We start from the raw sequence: 16,036 nt of genomic DNA, 5'->3' as shown, positions 1-16,036 counted from the left end.
TGCGAAATATAATGTATCACTGTTCAACAGACGTGCATCAACTATCTGGTGTTAATGTCCATAGTTTAATCTACTCAACAACTCTAGCACACCAAGTAAAACTGTGTGTCAACTTGAACAGTATCAGCTACAGATAATGACATTTCAGTCCTCTTTCCCAAAAACATTTAACGTCCGTATAAAATAGAGAGTGGTCATTAAATTAACTACTACAAACATACTGATTACTTCAAAAAAGATGGTATGCGACTCATACGTTTTTTTATTTTATTTTTTAAACTCTATAATATCGCTGACATTCACTTGAAAAGTAAGTAATTTAAACATTGTACTAAAGCTAAACCATTGTAACATGGATTTGAAAGCCGAGCAAAATATGGCTTTGATGTGTATAGCTGTACCAAACTTTGATTGAGAATTACAACAGTAATTCAAATAAAAAAACGGTTGTTAATGCTAAAGATCTTTTCAAGCAATATTTGAAAATAAATATCTCTGTTATATAAGATAAATGTTAGTTTTATGGTTTTGTGATAAGTAAGTTTCTTGCAAGCAGAGTAATCTAAGAATATTATCTTGAAACGATAGCGGTAGAAATTTTGGACAGCATCAATCAACGCAAACGTGCTGTCACTTCACTTTTAAGACAACAGCCTGTTTCGATGCTTCTTAAGTATTAAATGTCACTATTATTTACCTTGAGAAGCAACCGCGAGTCATATGAATAAAGTTTACACACAGATTACAAGTTCAAGTTACGGGTCTTATTGACTTAAAGAAATACATTAACTTAAAGAAACACATTATGATGTCCGTCACACACACACACACACACACACACACACACACACACAGTGAGTGATTGACAGACAGACAGATATTGTCTCCTTATGTTATACTGAGTGGAGATGGTTTGAGCTGAGTGAATTTGTTTCAAGAGTCATTTTTGATATGTTACATAGTACTTTCAACTTTGAATGACTTACACAGGAATTTAGCTTAATTTCCGAATTAATTGTTTGCAATCCAAGCAAATTGATATATAATTGCTTACGTCAAACATATATTGACAAAAGTCTTTTGAATAAATTTCTATTATGTCATAAAATTACTGTATGCTTTATGTTGAAAGTGGTACTCTTTTCTTTAACTCGTTCGATTGAAACCAGTGATTTCTGATAGATTATTAGGAGAAGCAGCATAATATAATTTTAAAACAAATATGCTCAAAGAGTCACAAAAAAATTAATTGGTCATAATAAAGCGGAAATATTTGTGGTGTTTACTCCTTTCAATTATTTTATTATCTTTTTAAAAGTTTCTTCTTTGTTGTTTTGGTTAGGGGACAGGCGCACCTGTTCATGAGTTCACGTTCTCCGCGTAAAAGAGAGAGACAGAGAGAGGTGGGATGGAGGTAGGGAAGTGGTTTTCATTTAATAATTACAAATAAACCCATGAATTTATCCAAATAAATGCGTTGTTCAATTTATGTTTTAAAATTAGATCGTGGTGATGTAGATAAACAAAGAACGACTCATTCAAGTAAAATGGACCACTAGAACTTACTAATGGTTTATTTTGTGGCGATTATATGGAATACAACTTTAAAAGCAAACTAAACATTCAGGATATTTTCTCGTTCGTTGTCTTGACCCACGACATCATCTCTATATGTATGTTTGTATGTATGTATGTATGTATGTATGTATGTATGTATGTATGCATGCATGCATGCATGCATGTATGTATGTATGTATGTATGTATGTTAGTTAGTTACTGGTAGTCAAGGACGACTGCGTGTGACATGTACATGTGATTAATACAAGACTTAACCTCGCTTTTGTGAAATGGTCTAGATTTTATGTAGTCTCTTGTTCAAATACAGTCGAGTACATCCATTTAAGTTCCATTACAGTCCTCGCCACTAAAAGCAGTATGACGCCAGACTAGGTCAAATGGTATACCGCCTTCACATTCTATTGACAAGGGGGTGGGTGGCAATAATTGAATACTGTGGATACCGAAAGGTATGAAATACAAGCCGAATGACCGACATCGGGGTTTAACACTATTACTCTCAGCTTGAAGGGAGATTAATATAGAGGGCACAAAAGATTCCAACATACACAATTGTACATGTTTCAGGAAATAAAAAAGATCTGAACTCGTATCCTATGCGCTATTACGACCACTGTTCTTTTAAATATTAGTGAAGACCCAAAAGATCTGTAACTAAGTAGTCTGTTGTTTCGCTCGGTTCGTATTATGATATTATACTAAGAAATATGGGTTTGAGACAAATATGGAAGTCAGTAAACGTTTTTGTGATGAGAGTTATTGACCAATAGCAACTCTAAATAAATGGAGTGCGAATGAACAGTTCAAGATTAATGGCGACCTAATGACTGCTTGCCTCGTACAAATTAGCAAGCATAATCAACTGACAAAACCAACATTTCATCTTCTTTCGAGAGATCGTTGTTGTGCAAATTCCCATGGAATTTTTCAACCGAATTCAGTGGAACATATTGTCCACAGTTCGAAAATCGAACAATATTTTTCCGCGCATCGAAACCACTTACAATTTGTCCACCCCACCCCCAACCCCTCACATCTGTAACATTGTGTTATAGATGTTTCTGGCTTTTGGCATACAAAAGCAGACAAGTTGAAGAGACCAGTTGCACAGATCGATTATACTAATGTCGGTTTTCTGCAAACAGTCTTTTCTCATTTCGAGTTTCATTCAAAGGGTCTCTTGCATAATCTAAAAATATATTTACAAACTCCTCCTGTATCTACCGACACCAGATTCCGCTATTAAACAATGAGTGGGTTTTCATCACTCTGTGATTCGATTCCCAAAACCGTAATGAGACACCCTGTCACATGATGCAATAACGTCAGAGAAGGAGTTTACAAAATCATCGTATATGGAATTTAATATGTCATATTTTGATAGCATACCAATCAAGAAATACCAATGCCGTGTTTATTTTAGAGATCGGTGATACTAATGAGTTTAGCTGGGTATGTATTGTGTAGTATAATAATTCTTTCCCTTGGTCATTTGAGCACTTGGCTCTTATGTGATTTAAAGTTAATATAATATCAATATAATAATTTGCAATTTTGTTTGAAATTCTCTTTATTCAATAACAATAATAATAATAATAATAATAATAATAATAATAATAATAATAATAATTACATTTATACCTTAACAGTTATTATCATCATCATGTATGATATCTTGATTACACATAACCCACTTGGTGGCTGTGGTGGCTTGATGGCTAACGTGCCTGACTCATGGCCGAAAGAGTGCGGGTTCGAATCCTACCATCGGGCCAGCCTGTGCCAGCTGATGTGGCGTGTCCCTGGGCAAGCCACTTTATTCCAATTGCCATGGCATGAAATAATCTACGTGTGATGATGTGCCGTAACGCACCAAACTAAACCCAAAGCAAAACCAAAATTGATTTTAATATACTGTTCATATCAGTATTAGTTGCCATGGAAGCGTTGGAAGCGTGCATCTAAGTTAGCTTACAAGTTGTTGACATTGAAGCTTGTATTAAGTTAGTTGAGAAGTGTCGATTTTCCCTGTCCTTCCAACAGTTTCTTTTCAACATTAACTCGATATAATTCTCAAACTAGCACGCTCCTGAAAAAGCATAATAAAACCATGAAGTATGCGTATTTATCCATTTAAAAATGAAAATTAATTTGCACTAATGCCATCTATACGAAACAGCGACGTGTCCACAACTATAAAGGGAGAGGGGTCAATGAGCGAAGTTTAATTAAGCTCCTGCATTATAAACGTTTCAAGAGCATACTTTTAACCATTTAACTATAAATAAAATTTACCCTAGAAACGCTCGCTCCGGTTTCTCAACCCACTCTACCCCGCCCCTGATTTTATCGTTTACCTCTGAGAGGGGGCAACGGGTATAATCAAACTACATTAGTTCTTCCCAACAAAGTTTGTAACTAGTCAATAACCCTCGTTGTGAGATTCAGTTATAAAAAGATATTAAAACAATAAACAATTATTGTACTTTTTTCTTAGAGGATGCGGAAATACCAAGTTGTTTTCATAAACAAAATTCGCACACGTCGCTGTCTTTTTAACGTGGAAAGCTTTTTGCCTATGAAATTATCTTTGTGGTATGGCAGAATTCTAGACTGGTACTACATAATACAGCCAGAGAAAATGATTTCATTAATTAAGTTTGATGTTAGGTCAAGGCAATTCTTAAATACATACTCGCATACTCGACTAATGAAGGCAGTGTGAAGAGGACAACGCTTCTGATATCACACGCTCTGGGTTTGCGAAGGATTACAGACGCTGTATTTATAGTACACACCAATTTTAGAAAAACTTGAAGCATTTTATGACCGTGATTTTTGCAGTTGCTTTGGTAGGTTACGGTTACGGTATTGCAAATGATCAAAATGATTTTAAATCAACCCCTTTACCCAAGAAGACTACATAAACCAAAATATGTGCAGACGGATCTTTACCCCATTTATCATATAATTATTGTCCGCTTCGCTGGCTTTAGAAATAATGGCATACCTTTCAAATCTTCTCTTAGGTGAATAAATCAAAAAAATTGAATGAATTTCTATGACGACAACATCTGGTCGTAAAACATGAATCTTCTTGTAATTGCGAACTCAAAATTAATCGCAAAATTTTGCATCAGGTAGGATTCGAATCAAATGAAACTGGGTTATTATACTGAAAAAACGAATGTATATGCTGCCGCAATAAGATCTATTGAAACCTGTATTTCAATAAGTTTAGGCGACAGCCGACAGAAAAAAAGCAGGTTTTCCGCCGGAGAGCACTCGACTGTGAAAATCATATGTAATCATCAGATTATTTCAAAAGCCTGAACATGTCGATGCAGAAACCTTGCGCAAGCTTTAGAACTTGTGGAAAATGGTCTTTATCTAATCAGTGAAGTGAAAAGTAGGTTAAGATCGAACAGTAGGTAATTGCAAATCCTAACATAAGGAACGCTAAGGCGACAAACTCTTGCATGGTACCTAAATGCAAAATTCCATATCTCTTTGTACATGAATATGTACAGGAGGTAAGAGGTTAATTCTAACACCAAGGAGTATTCTTAAAATACAAATAACGTCATCGCAAAATCACTTGCTTCTCTGCTATCATACGGAAGAGCCAGTTTTGAAGGTAATAAGCGACTAGCATGACTGCGGAAACATATTTGCCAGGTCTTGAGGACAGTTATACACAGGTCTCAATGATAAGCTCCTTATTATTGTTCGTAAAAAAATATATATATGTAAAAACAGAAAAGACAAAGCAGACAAATATTATTTTAAACTTAAAATTGTGGTCGGATCCGCCCTCTATCATAATACTATACACAAGTTGGACTATTCTGACCACAGAGGAAGACTAATGAGCCAAACTGAATATTCATCACTAAAAATTATGTTTAGGTTTAGAGCGAAAATAGAAACTTCAAAGTCATCAGTTCAGATGTATCTCGAGAATTTATAGGAAATTCTATGTTCAAACGTTTTATTTTGTCCTTATTTCATTATTTTCTCTCTCTCTCTTTCTCATATCTTACATACTTGGACTGAATTACACAAACACCTTCACTCCGTAATAAATTGCTTCTTAATCAATGCAAAATGAGAACGAAACTTAAAAGAAAATCAGATGTGATTTATCAATACATGTACTGTATTGGTCTGAATTACCCACTTGGTGTCCGGAATTAGCCAGTTTGATTTGATTGGATAAAAATAACATTTCTTCTCTTCTTATTGTTCCACATGACATTCATAGTCCAAATAATTGATTTAGTTATTACTTTTCAAAATTGTACCTGTTTGCATGGAGTTAATCGCCAGATACTCATATGTATGTATGTATGTATGTATGTATGTAATAAATACAATATGCAGACTCCATTTCATGATCGTACAGCTATCCACTATCACTTTCAAATGTTCATGTTGTGAAAAGATTTTTCTCAAAACCTTCTTCACATTTCTTGCTATGATAAGGAATTACTCATGACTTAAAAAATACCTTTCTCATTGATTGAGAGAGAGAGAGAAAGAAAAGAGTCAGGTTCTCTTGAAAGAGGTGTCACTCCTAGCGGTGTAGATACAGCTAAAAACTCTTGAGGGAAAATGGCGACGCGAGAGGTAACGGAGTCGCTGTAAGGAAAGACAGAGTCTTCTGATTCTCGATGAATGAACTGATTTTGCGCAAGCTTGTTTTCAGTTTATACGCAATTTCGAACGTAACCTTGCGGACAAATAAGGTCATTCGTCTAGGTACTTGGTGTACATTCATTTCGAATCAGAACGAGGCTCCCGTCTTATTGAAACTGTTTGCGTCTGTTTACGTCATCAGACAGACAATTCTGCTGTATCGGCTTATTCGTTTATAAGAAACATGTGTTTCTCCGAGCTTAGGATTTCGTCTGTTTCGCATAACTTACAACCGAGTCTAAAAATTGCTGACTTTTGGATGCAGGAGTAATATATTTATAGTACAAAGGGATTTTTCACTTGCTCATAAAGGAGCAATCTTTATTAAAATAATATACAGCTGTAGTACAGAAATAAATAAAATTAATCTCAATATATGTTAGTGGAAAATTGATTTCAATACAATTACATGAAAATTTACTTTTAATACAATTTAGAGAAAATGTCAGTCTTAATTCTTTTACTCAAAAACTCTGTCCCAATAATACCCTCCGGGTCATTTGAGCCGAGTCTTCAAGGCTTGATAGAGATGAAGAAAAACAATTGCATTAGCAAAAGAAGGTAAAATATAAAAGATCATAACTACATGAATAACATTGTTGAGATAGTCGATTAAAGTTATACAAAAAAAAAATACAATGAAAGAAACATTACCAGACGTTCAGTAAAATTTTTAAAAAAATGCAAATGAAAAGAACTTTGCACGACATCCAATAAAATTAAAAAATACAATGAAAAGAACTTTGCAAGACATCCAATAAAATTAAAAAATACAATGAAAAGAACTTTGCAAGACATCCAATAAAATTAAAAAATACAATGAAAAGAACTTTGCAAGACATCCAATAAAATTAAAAAATACAATGAAAAGAACTTTGCAAGACATCCAATAAAATTAAAAAATACAATGAAAAGAACATTGCAAGACATCCAATAAAATTAAAAAATACAATGAAAAGAACATTGCAAGACATCCAATAAAATTAAAAAATACAATGAAAAGAACATTGCAAGACATCCAATAAAATTAAAAAATACAATGAAAAGAACTTTGCAAGACATCCAATAAAATTAAAAAATACAATGAAAAAAACATTGCAAGACATCCAATAAAATTAAAAAATACAATGAAAAGAACATTGCAAGACATCCAATAAAATTAAAAAATACAATGAAAAGAACATTGCAAGACATCCAATAAAATTAAAAAATACAATGAAAAGAACTTTGCAAGACATCCAATAAAACCGAAAGATACAATGATCAAAAGGTTTTAAGTTATTGAATACAATTTTACGTAATCTAATTATACGACTAGCCTTGTCAAAATATTATAAGCATCCAGTTCTTGATTACTCTGTTGTTTTTTTTATATGTTAGTTTACTCTTTTTTGTTATTATGTTTTATTTATTTTGTATAACATCAGCAGAACATATTTATGGGTGACTACAGTTATTATTTTGCTTTAGCGAAGTGTAGTGAAACAAATTCTCATTCCTATGGATAGTACTAGTAAGCCGATATTGAGTTTATCTTCCTATTGCATACATAATATCAACATAAAAATACCAGCAACATTGAAGTAAAAATGTTTGCGAAGAGAATGGCGTCAGAATTTGGATTAACCAAGAGTTAGGAAAGTGAAAATTTTAGTGTTGTGTTAGTTCTACCCTAATAACCATGACGTCTGTTCGCTTGCAATCAAACTTTGACCTGCGCGTGTATGAAATAGAGCTCGCATTTTAACTAACCTAAGAGCAGTAAGTGAAAAATCATCGTAATCATAAAACTGGTTCAGTATGGTCTAGTGTAACCGTGAAATGGGCCTGTATTACCGACGTTACCTGTGACGCGTGAAAGAGAATGTATTGCCATAATCGTTCAAACAAATTTTACTCAGAAGTTGGCGGTATGTTGTCCAAAAGCTGCCCATGTCTTATCAGAGCCATGCAACACACAGAAAACTCGGTGTCGAGCATTTGCTCGGACACTGTGACTATTTTATCATTTCAGCATACATATATAATGAACAACACGACAACATGTTGCCAAACCAGGGAAGGAATCACCTCTTCTGACTGGTCTGAAGGCATTAGAGCCGTTTCTATGGGATTATCGCCGAGACACGAGACCATAAGGTACACATTCATATGACTCATATGAAAACGTGGGAGAAAAACCTCATTGAAGTTATCAAACACCGTTGGGCTGACAAAGCAAAACATCATCTGCGTCAATATGTTTGGGATGGCTAGGCGAAAATTACAATTCTCCCTAAGATGGGTAAATACGGTGAGACTTTGTGAAATGTGTTGGTAGTGAAACATTATATGATGGTGACAAATATCAGTACGAACAGGTTTATATGTAAAAGCTTAGTCTATGGAACGCAAGTTAAAGTCAGTAGGTTCATTCACACTCTCTGTAGCATATACATTAGCAACTGTGATGAATGTTACTGCAGTAGGTATTGAAAAAAGTTATTTTTGCTGAATACAAAATTAAATACAGCATTGATTAGATCATTTATTTGGAAATATTTTGAAACTGACGCACTAACCTTGTAATTTTATATTTCAAGAAACAAAATATGGTATATGAAAAACATACCTGCGTGAGAATTACCACAGTCCAGTAATATGCTTTATATGAAACGAATTATGTATTAAATGAATAGTAAACAATACACTTATTGTCTGTAATAAATAAAGAGTTCCAATTGTAAAGTTTAAAGTCACTATCACTGGAAAGGAAGCTGTCAGTGTGGCTGTTGTTGACTTGGGGCATGGTAGAGATGTGGCTGTTGGAATTCTCTGTTTATGGCATGGATAGATGTATTTCAGCCTGATTTGCAGGTTGCTCGAATTCGTTGCTGGTCTAAGTACTGTATGCATTCGACATGTTGAGAATTTTAGGTGTTACTGCAAGAAGAATTCTCACCGGTGATGTATACATTTTATGCTGTAAATATTCTCAGTTGTAATTGTGTTCGTTCCCGTTGTGATGTTTCTAGTGCTGATGTTTCAGAAGAGATCCTTCTTGTGTGCGAACAGTTCGAAAGTCACAGAAGAGTTGATCAGTCTTTACGGAGTGATACCTTTCTCCATGATATTCGTCCACAACTTATTATGAAAAAATATTGATCATAACTTAAGTAAAGGTGTCACTCCTGACGGTGCAGATACCGCTACATCTTAGGGAAAATTGCGACGCGAGAGGTAACGGAGTCGCTGTAAGGAAAGGCAGAGTCTTCTGATTCTCGATGAATAAGCTGATTTTGCGCAAGCTTGGTCTCAATTTATACGCAATTTCGAACGTAACCTTGCGGACAAATAAGGTCATTCGTCTAGGTACTTGGTGTACATTCATTTCGAATCAGAACGAGGCTCCCGTCTTTCTTATTGAAACTGTCTACGTCTGTTTACGTCATCAGACAGACAATTCTGCTGCATCGGCTTATTCGTTTTTAAGGAACGTGTGAACAGGAGAAATATCCTTTATAGTACAAAAGGGTTTTGCACTTGCTCGGTAAAGCGCAATCTTTATTAAAATATACAGTTCTAGTACAGAAATAAATAAAATTAATCTCAATATATTTTAGTGGAAAATTAATTTCAATATAATTTAATCAAAAATTACTTTTAATACAATTTAGAGAAAATTTCAATCAATACCTTTACTTACAAATTCTTTCCGAATATTTGCAAATAACTTGTAAGTTTGATTGAAAGAGCTTGTCTGGCGTTCACTGAAGGTTAAGGAAAAATGGGTCTATTAATCTTATCTTTTTCAACAAAGAACCCTGTTCGGTTTGTTTTGTATTTCTTGTAAAGGAAAATATGGTTAAATTTAAATCGTGGGAAAGTTTTAATCTAAACATCATGCTATATAATATTGAACAAGCTTACGATATTTTCGCATATCCCACGTTCTTTCCAGCTTTGGTGTCTTAAAATCAATCGAAACATCGCTCAGATATTCCTATAGCATCGAATGCTGTTGCAGGAATACAAGTTAGGAAGAAGTAGGTCAATTAATATTTTCTTCTTCAACAAAGGGTCCAGTTGGGTTTGTTTTGATATGAAAACAGTTATTATTCTGGTGAAAATCCAACTTTATTCTCCCTCTCTCTCCTCATCCGCCTCATCTTCTTCCCCTCCTCTTTTTTCTTCTTCCGAATTGGTCAGCCTGTCCATTAATGGTCACTTTTGAATTAATTTGTATTGTCAGGACCCACAATGTTTTGTTTTTGCAAGGATGACAGCGTTCGGGTTACAGCGGGAAATAGTTAACAATAGAAAAATGCGTGATCTCAAACAGCAGAAAACGATAGTTTCTACTCGTCTTGTAGTAGAAACCCTAGATTAAATTCGATAATGGTGTATGCTAGAGCTGCAGTTAAATGAATATATTGATTTCTTTTGTAGAGAGTTTCATACGAATTTGAATTTAGAGTGATACATATGCTCACATAGCTCTCTGAGGTCAGAAAACAATGCATATTATTCAAAGATGGGACCTATAACGATTTTAACTCACACACAAACACACACACACACACACACACACACACACACGGACATGTTGTTAGACATATACTGTAATTGTATTTGCTCCTCTAAGGTACTTTGAATAACCACCTTATACATTTATCTGAGTTTGAATTTTCAATTCGTCTGCTTGTATATGCTGACTGTAGAGAGGTTACGGTCAAGCAGTTCAAGGTAACAAGAGTCAGAATGTCCCCACAATGGCGCTTACATGAATGCCAGGACATGTGTCCTGCTTGGGTTTGTTTGTGTAGAGATTTATACATATTTAATTATACCATGGCAATATATACTAGAACATCGCTCTTAAACATTTCAATCTGCTAACAAAAAAGAAGCCAAATGAAATATAGGTATATATTTCAAGGTCAGGTAGGACTAATTTCAGTGGCTATTTTGGGGGCATAAGTGTTTGACATGCACGTTCTTTCTTATCAGTTCTTCTAATACGTATAACTTGTTGACAAATTTTACAAAAATATATCATCTTTTATTTAATTTTATAACATAATCTCTGTTTTCATGGTAGAGATTAAAAGTATATACACTTCTGTCGGTAAGGCAAAGAAAGTACATTTTAAACATAAGTCGCTTGTTATATTTTAACATTTACGCGATGTACAGAGAATTACAATTAGATAGATAAGTATTGATAAATAATCCAAAAATCATCGATTATTAAGGATTTGTATATTTATACAGTTTTTTTTATAACAATAATATTTATTCCTTTATGATTAAAGACCATACAGTTGTGTATATGTATATGAACTTGGCTTATGTAACTCTGATATTATAACATTGTAAGATTTAATCATCATATGTATAGGATTGTTATAAATCTTTGACCTGCTAAAACAACTATTAACAACAACTGTGGATGGCTTTTAGTAAGAGATTTCATACATCCACCATTAATTCATTCATTATAACGCTACGTTCATGAAATTCCAGTTTAGAAAAGTGTCCCTGCGTGTTCAGTAACATTATATATAATTGATAGACGCTTGAAAATGCGATTCAAAGTAAATATTACAAATTAAGAAACTTACCTTTGTTCAAATCGTGAAAAGCCAACGTATTTTGACCCGTACTCTCTAAAGTGGTAAAAATGGATAAATAGTCGTATGTTTCCAGGTTTTACGAAGCTATTGAAGGAAAAGAAGTGTAATATCAAAAATCACTTTGACAAAAAAGCACTCCTACGGAACGATCTACACAATGAATCACATAAACATGCAATATGGAGTCCAAACATTTGTGTATTTTAGATTAGACCAAGCAACCAAACTGGTTATTTGACTGGTTAATAGGATGATTCCAGGTAGCGTCACTTGCCTAGTCTGGCAAATGAATGCAAGATCAGTCATGCAGCATTCAACCTCGGTCAGCCAAGTACAGTAACAGGTATGGAGTTAAAGATAACGAACTCTAATTTTAATATTTACCATTAATAAATATATTTAATGAAACGAAATATGTGCAAAAATGTTATTCAAATCAGTTGAGCAGTTTATTTTATATAGATATGGTCGATTAATTTAATATATTCCCGTGGATACACTCAAAAAAGAGAAGTTGTAAAAATCGATAAGCCTGTGTTGGACTAAGAATGCCACGGTCTAAATGGGAATTGAACTGTTCATAGTTATACGGCCCCGATCCTAATTTTGTTCGAGGGGTCTAAACCGACAACGAATGCAAAAAATTGATTGAGACTGTCTAGTATTTTTTTTCTAACTCTGTGTTGTTTTGTCTTGGATACTAAGATATATTTGCAGTACAAGATCACGGGATAGATGTATATTTTAGGTGGTCCTTGATTTTTCATTCATGCATATGAACAGTTCTCTCTGTATTCCTTATGTCGCGCCGATATAATACGAAATAAACTTTTAAATTTCGCTGAATTTTATGAAACTAAAAAAAAACTCATTCATTCATTTTTCAGGCGTTAGAAGGCAATATCTATGTCATTAAAAATAGTTATTAGAAAATCACAGAAAATAAAAGGAGATTAAATTGTGTTGCAACATATATTCATCAATCGCTGTGTAACATCTTTCAAAAGATGCAACTCTGAAATTAGCTTCAGTTTTAAAATAAAACAAACAAATACAATTCTGTAATGAGGATAAGAACCGTTATTTGCAACTTCTTCATTCTTCCAGTGTGCCGTGAACTACAAAATTAACAATCGAATCGATCAATTTAATGTAAGAGCGACACGTTGCTAAGCCAGTACAACACTTGATAGCATTGTAAGTAACGGTTCCATCCACTGAATGATAATCCCTTCGAATTTTTATCTCTTGCTGTACACGCCAGATAAGTGTTCGGTAAAGGATTCGGGGTCGTGCCGGTAAACGATTAGGGTAAATGGGTGTTAGTGAAATTATGACGATTAGAAAGTGTTATTTTAGTAAACGCCCGACCGCATCTCCAGTATGATACTGCAAAATTAACATCTATTTTATTTAAAGTAGATGTTCATTATTAAAATTATTTTAAAGGAAAACATATTTTATAAGTAATTCATGATTTGCAATTCATATCTTATATTCGTGACTTGCTAAATAGATTCTGGTGACAAGATACTAAAATGTCGACTGTTAAACGTTGTAAGTAACCGTTGATTTCATATAATCATGTAATTTCACGATTGAAAAGTGTGCAATGTATCTATTTCATCGTTCTTATGGTCAGAGGTAGTTGTAAATTACTGACAATATAGTGGACACTATTCAGGAAAGCGCTGACCAGTGCACAACACACGAGAAAGCTTGTTGTTATTGTTGTAGTCTTAACGCCATTTTCAGAACAAGGTAGGCAATACATGGCCGCCAACATAAATGGTGGAGGAAAAACCCGGGAAAACCCCGGAAAGAACCACCGACCCACGAGAAACTACTGGCAAACTTTCTCACATACCCACATTGGCCGAATCCATGACTCGAACCCACGCTGACAAAGGTGAGATGGCAGTGATCCGTAACAGTGAGCGCTTTAGACCACTCAGCCCCTCTGCGAGATTGCTTTTACATTATTGTATCATTGCTCTTCGAAATGATTGTAAGTTATTATAATCTGAAAGAAGAAGAAGAAAAAGAAAAAGAAAAAAAGGAAAAAAGAAAAAGAAAAAGAAGAACAAAAAGAAGAAGAAAAAGTAGGAGAAAAACAAAAACAAAAACAAAGAAAAAAGAAGGAAAACGAAGGAACAATAAGGAAAAAGAAAACGAAAAAAAGAAAAAAGAAGAAAAGAAGATGAAGAGAAGAGCTAACTATGTGTAAAGTAAACAGTAAAAATAGCTCAGAGAATTCAAACAACCTATAACGGCCACACAATCAATTCTCGTAACTATGTTAGATATTTAGATCTCGGGTGAAAACATAATCAACGGCGTACTGAAAAAGCAAACGACAGGTCAATATTTATCTCTAAAATATAGACAACCCTTATGTTCTGCTTCAGTCCAGATCCTTTTGAATATTTCTGTTCATCGTGGTATGATTGATTAAAAAAAACCAAAACACAGTATCAATCTGTCAAATTTTAAATAACCTTTTAAAAAAAACACCTGATCAAGCATCAGAGAAGAGAGTATGAACTTGAAAGTATGAGAATGCTAAAAGAGATTGAAACAATTCAGACTTAGTCGTGCTCATAAATTATGTTAACCAGAAAACTTTTATGAGCCATAGTTTGAAGAAGAAAAAAAAATTGGGATCGTCACAGTTTGTCAGTAGTTAGAGTATATTCGGCTTTGTTAATAACAGGTGTTAGTGACGTATCTTCAACAGTTCTTTTCAATATAACACCATAAACGACTGGAACCCAGTATTACCCAGTTTCATCGAAAGAATGTCAAATATAATTCGCATTAAATTGTCAGTTAAGTCATGCCTTCAAATCAAATCAGATCAAGAGAACATAATTTTTGCTTTATTAGTTTGAATTCATTTTAGTGTTATATTTAATTATTCTGATTATGACATTTTAATGCATTAAAGTAATTTCTTATTTTAGTCTAATACTGGTTTCTAAATTTGAATTTTGTACTCCGCACAAATCTTGGTTCATCAGGACCCCTTGGTGGATACAAATATTTTCTTTTTCTTTTTATTATATTTATAATTGTAATGTCAATTCTTTTAAGGTGGAAAGCGAGAATAGTGTGTATTCTGGTCTTAATAAACGTAAAGTGCCGAGTCATGTTCTCGTGTTGTTGGTATACCGCTTTTGTCTTGTTTTATGAAACGTTTTTATTATAATTGTTTTATGTGATATTTGTGTCACATGCTGTTTGGTATATTTGGATTTGTTATATGCATTACTATATGTGTTATATACGTTAATCATACCTGGATTATGATTATTATTATTATTATTATTATTATTATTATTATTAGGTGCATGTATATGCAATGGCCGACATTGTAGCACCAATAGTAACATAGCTCGGAGTTTTCCGTCAAATCGAGAAATAACATCGGAAGTAGGTGCTGGTATACGCATCAATTTGATGGATTTGGTGATTCTCATCCAGCGTAGTGCACCAGATTTATTTCGACAAACAATTTAAGAATCTTCAATATAAAACTGTTAGTAGTTCATTGTAAGATCAACAAATATATCGTACATAAAACACAATAGAGTTCTTCTTGATTTGCCAGAAATAATAATAAGAAAACTTTGCAAAATAAAAACTAAACCCACCAGTTATTGTTAAATAATTCGCCATTTTCTTTCTACTAACTGTACAAAACTTCTACCGCAGTTAAGACGCAAAAATTTAAGAATGTATTAAGTTGACGAATATTTTGATTTCTTTTTATTCTTTAATTTTGCAGAACATGCCAAAAATTTACGGAGTGAGGCCTTACACTAAAATCTAACCTAAAATCTGAACAACTGTGTAATTCCCATCTAGACTGGTTTAGTTTTTGGGTGCATTTTATCTCAATTAACAAAATTGCTTCAATTTATTAACTAAATTAAACCCTGAAAAAGGATTTGGCATCAAAGGAACCTATACTGTTTAGACTTATTTGTGCTATTCACATCTTTAGATTCCAGCCTTTTACAAAGTGAATTATTAAAATTATCGGCATGCTATCGTACTTGCTAGATATCGATTACCTATTTTTACATACTTCTCTCGAAAACTAGAGTTGTTAGTGAGCGGGAGATCACAAAATACGCCCACT

At 33.7% G+C, this 16,036-nt stretch overlaps 1 protein-coding gene across 1 annotated transcript in view; it reads right to left on the bottom strand.

Annotated features, from left to right (window-relative positions):
- Positions 1–12,197, bottom strand: part of LOC149800126 (uncharacterized) — a 34,559-nt gene extending 22,362 nt beyond the window's left edge. Inside the window, exon 1 of the mRNA XM_089959728.1 lies at positions 11,881–12,197. The gene's annotated coding sequence lies outside the window, so the exon portion shown is untranslated. The remainder of the gene's footprint in view (positions 1–11,880) is intronic.
- Between the last annotated feature and the right edge of the window lie 3,839 nt (positions 12,198–16,036).

The sequence above is a fragment of the Sinohyriopsis cumingii genome, chromosome 5, assembly GCF_028554795.1.
Source record: "Sinohyriopsis cumingii isolate HCF-2022 chromosome 5, ASM2855479v2, whole genome shotgun sequence".
Lineage (NCBI taxonomy): Eukaryota > Metazoa > Mollusca > Bivalvia > Unionida > Unionidae > Sinohyriopsis > Sinohyriopsis cumingii.
The sequence above is the reverse complement of the archived record's forward strand: the minus strand, read 5'-3'. Positions and strand labels throughout refer to the sequence as shown.